The following is a 4132-nucleotide window of genomic DNA, read 5'->3' as shown; positions in this document are numbered from 1 at the left end:
TCTTGTAGCCCTTTTGTCTCAGCCCTTTATAGAGAACACCTGACCACCCCACCCCCAGCAGGGCTGTCTGGCCCCAGGCTCCCTGGCCCTTAAAGGAGCAGGCCACCTTGTTATAGGTCTGTTCTATAGGGGATTTGCCAATACACCCAAGATTTTCAAAAGTGACTCGTGATTTGGGGGGTCCAGCTTGAGACCCCATAGGAAGTGGTGAGCATTGAAAATCAGACACCATGAAGACGTCTCAAGTTGGGCACCCAAACATCGAGGCACCCAAAATAACTAATCACTTTTGAAAAACCCCTCCCCTTTCATTTGTGAGATTATCCTGCGCCCGACCAATGTCTGGTGGGGTGACGGCTTAACGTTCACCTGTAGATCTGCGCCTTTAAATCCAACAGACCTCGTGTCAAACACCCCAAAGTCCCATGAGCATCTGAAAGTGCTGGGAAATGAATGGATTCAGCCATGCAGTACCACTGAGAGACAGAGAGAGAGATCAACACTGTCACCCCCATTGTACAAACAGGGAAAGTGAGTCACAGGTGGTCAAGTCCCTTGCCCAGTGTTACACAATGAGTCAGTCTCAGAGCTGGGAGCAAACCCCCAGAGTTCTAACTCCCGGCCCCTTTGCTGCACTGACAAGGCAATATTCCCTCTCCTGTACTTTGCAATATTTGAAGTAGCCCATTTGCCTTGATGACACCAGGTCAAGGCCAACCAGGATGGAGCTAGCTCCACATGACCTCAGTGACCAACTTCACTACAATGCACAAGGGCAGAACAGTATCATAATGTGTCTGGTTAGCACAAAATCAAGTGTTCAACAAGTGCCCTGCTCCCAGATGGCAGCCTGGGAGGGGGAGCCCTTTTCATCCCTCACTCGGTCGTTAAAGTCCTAGTCAGCAGGCAGGCTTCACAACACATTAAGCTGCAACTATGCAAACTACAGAGTCAAATGCCCTTGGGTTGTGCCCCAATGCCACATGTGCAGTGACTGCTCTTGAAAGATGAGAGCCTCGTTCCTTTCCACTCACAGAGGAAATAGGTTTAACTTAGACACTGATGGGGAAAGAAGGCCATCCCTCCTCGGGCTGACTCTAGCATTTACCTGCCTCTGCTGCAAGCCAGAAACACATTCTTATAACCAGAATATTCTGCTTGCTGCTTCTGTAGAGCATCTGGCATTATCACTTCTGATAAGCTCAGGGCAGCTATTATTGCTTACATTAAAATTCAATATAGCATTCCTTTGTTATTTTTCTCAGCGGTTTGCTGAAGGAGGAGTTCAGGCATGCCCCCTGCTGGCTGTGAGGGCAACTGAACTCTACCAGCATTGCAAACACTCTAGGTACAGTACAAAGAACAGGAGGACTTGTGGCACCTTAGAGACTAACCAATTTATTTGAGCATGAGCTTTCGTGAGCTACAGCTCACTTCATCGGATGCATCCGATGAAGGGAGCTGTAGCTCACGAAAGCTCATGCTCAAATAAATCGGTTAGTCTCTAAGGTGCCACAAGTCCTCCTGTTCTTTTTGTGAATACAGACTAACACGGCTGCTGCTCTGAAACTAGGTACAGTACAGCCACTTCAGGCAATAGTGACCAAGACAGCACTGGTGCAAAACCAATAACACTTCATCCTGGGTAAAAATCGGGAGAATTCTTCATTTTATCAGGATTTCCAGAGTGAAATGTTGCATTTGCTGATTGAGCAAATCCTCCCATTTTAGCCCAGATCAAATCTGCAAACACCCAGGAAATCATCAGGAACATCTCACTGTCTCTTTCACACACACACACACCCCACAACAAACTGGTGTTGCACACAACTCTGCTTTCTGACCATCACTGCTTCCATGCCACCATTCAGAGGGAAACAATACAGCGGCCTTTAGCTGTTGTAGGTAGGAAAGAACAGGCTGAATGTTTTTGCCTTATTAAAAAAATTACCTGCCTTAGTAAAAGCTAGAAGTAGTGAGGGTGGCAAGAGCTGCAAGGTTTGCAGCACATCTGTTTGCAGATGTTTAATTATTGCACAACAGTTGGCAACTGGTTGCTGAGGAAACCACTTAGCTATTCGATTGCAACTGTCACAACATTTTGTTTCCTTCTAGGATTGTTTGCAGAGTTTTAACAACTCCTCAGTGCCTCTGCTGTCACTGCAGACACATAAGTAAGTCTTGCAACAGATAAAACTCAATCAGCTGTATCCATGGTGCTGTCAAAGGAGACTCCTAGTGCACTGAGGAGTAGAAACTTGGCTGGTGTAAATCAGCTGCAGAGAAACTATGCTGATTTACACCATCTGAGCACCTAGCCCCCAGAGTACTAATGTTGCAAATCTGTCACTCTTCACGGTGACATTGTCCTCCAACCCTGTTTGTCTGGTATCTGTCTAGTACAATTTGTCATCATTCTAGATTGTGAGATGTGAGTTCTTCGGGGCAGGGATTATCTTTAGTTGACTCGTTTGTACAGTGTTGCGCACACTGGGGCTCTGATCACTGACTGAGGGCTTAGGAACTACTGCAGTGCATATCATAGTAATAATAAATGGAAAGGAACCCAGGGGAGGAGACGCAACTGGAATGAGTTGAGGAAGAGCAGCAGGCCAGAGGGAGAGCCCCAGGTTGGAAAGGAATGCCCTGGACGGTTTCATGTTTGCAATGATGAACCGGATAAGTTCAAGCATTTCTATTAAATGAAGGGAATAAGTGAACTAAACAGAAGAAAACAGAGAAGAAGTTACCTGTCATCCTAGGGAGAAGAAAGAGAAAGGGGAAGTCCACAGCAACAAACTAGATTCAAAGAAGGCCAGAGGCTGGCTAGTCACCTGAGGGCTGGCAAATCAGAGGGGCAGAAGCATTTCCAGCTTTCTAGGAAAGATGCCAGGGCAGAAATCAGTAAGGGGAAACCCACGTAAGAATGGCTTCTTTCCATTCCCCAGAGCTCTGGGGCTTGGGATGCTCAGTTAAGAGTGGCAGAGCATCACTGTGCTCATATAAAAATGGCTGCTTTGCACTGCAGCAATCATTCAAAGGGGATAAGGAAACAAATGGCAGCTGCATTAGCTTCTCACTTCTCTGTACTTGCAATCCCAGTGGGACGGGACCTTGGGGTGTAAATACATCCAGCTGGCGCCAGACTTCGCAGGTTCTCTCTGTGCCAGGCCTGGCCCTGCGACGGGAGATCTTCAATCAGCACAGCTACATTTTTCAACCTCCAGAGAATAGCCCTACATGCAAAAATCAATCTCTCCTGAGTGCCAAGGGACAGCATACAAACCTACTGCAGCTACTCCCCAAACACAGGCTTCTGCTCTCAGAGGGTATGTCTACACTGCAATCAGACACCCACAGCTGGTCCGTGCCAGCTGACTCAGGCTCACGGGGCTTGGGCTGTGGGGCTGTTTAATTGCAGTATAGATGTCTGGGCTCAGGACGCTGTGAGGCGGAAGGTTCCCAGAGCCTGGTCTGCAGCTACAGCCAGAATGTCTACATCAGAAATCGACAGTCCCACAGCCCAAGCCCTGTGAGCCCAGGTCAGTGGGCATGAGCCAGCTGTGGGTGTCTGATTGCACTGTAGACACACCCAAAGTGTTACCCCAGATGGGACTCCCCAAGGCAGCCTCTTGGTATCAGGCCCTGTGTGACAGGTTGTGTCTTTTAGCAAGATTTTTAAACCTCGCATATATGTATGTGTCACCCTCCCACCTCCTGGGTGGGGCGTTCTGTCCCATCTAGTGGCACCGAGACCACTTGGAGAGACAGTTAAATGAGTCTGCTCTACAGCCTTAGCTAAGCGCCAGTTGGCTTTTAGCTCGTGCGGTAGAGGCTCATGCACGAAGCTCCAGAAGTTCCATGGTTCAGTACCGCCTGCTGATGACGGGGATCTGTCGGCATTATGTATGCTTGAATGTTAATTCCCTCTGAAGCATCTGGCACCTGCCACTGTCGAAAGACAGGATACTGGGCGAGATGGACCATTGGTCTGACCCTGTATGACTGGTCTTATGTTCTTACGATACAGGGGTGAGATATACAGGCTTGGAGGATGAACCCAGCTCTCTATCCATAGAACAGATCAAGGCAGGACTGTAGCATGGCGGTTGATTTGGAGTAGCGTTTTGCA

General features: G+C 48.3%; 1 protein-coding gene across 3 annotated transcripts in view; it reads left to right on the top strand.

Annotated features, from left to right (window-relative positions):
- DRD2 (dopamine receptor D2) overlaps positions 1 to 4132 on the top strand; it is a 67338-nt gene that overhangs the window by 30028 nt on the left and 33178 nt on the right. The window lies entirely within an intron of this gene.

The sequence above is a fragment of the Lepidochelys olivacea genome, assembly GCF_965140295.1.
Source record: "Lepidochelys olivacea isolate rLepOli2 genome assembly, chromosome: 22".
NCBI classification, from domain to species: domain Eukaryota; kingdom Metazoa; phylum Chordata; order Testudines; family Cheloniidae; genus Lepidochelys; species Lepidochelys olivacea.
The sequence above is the reverse complement of the archived record's forward strand: the minus strand, read 5'-3'. Positions and strand labels throughout refer to the sequence as shown.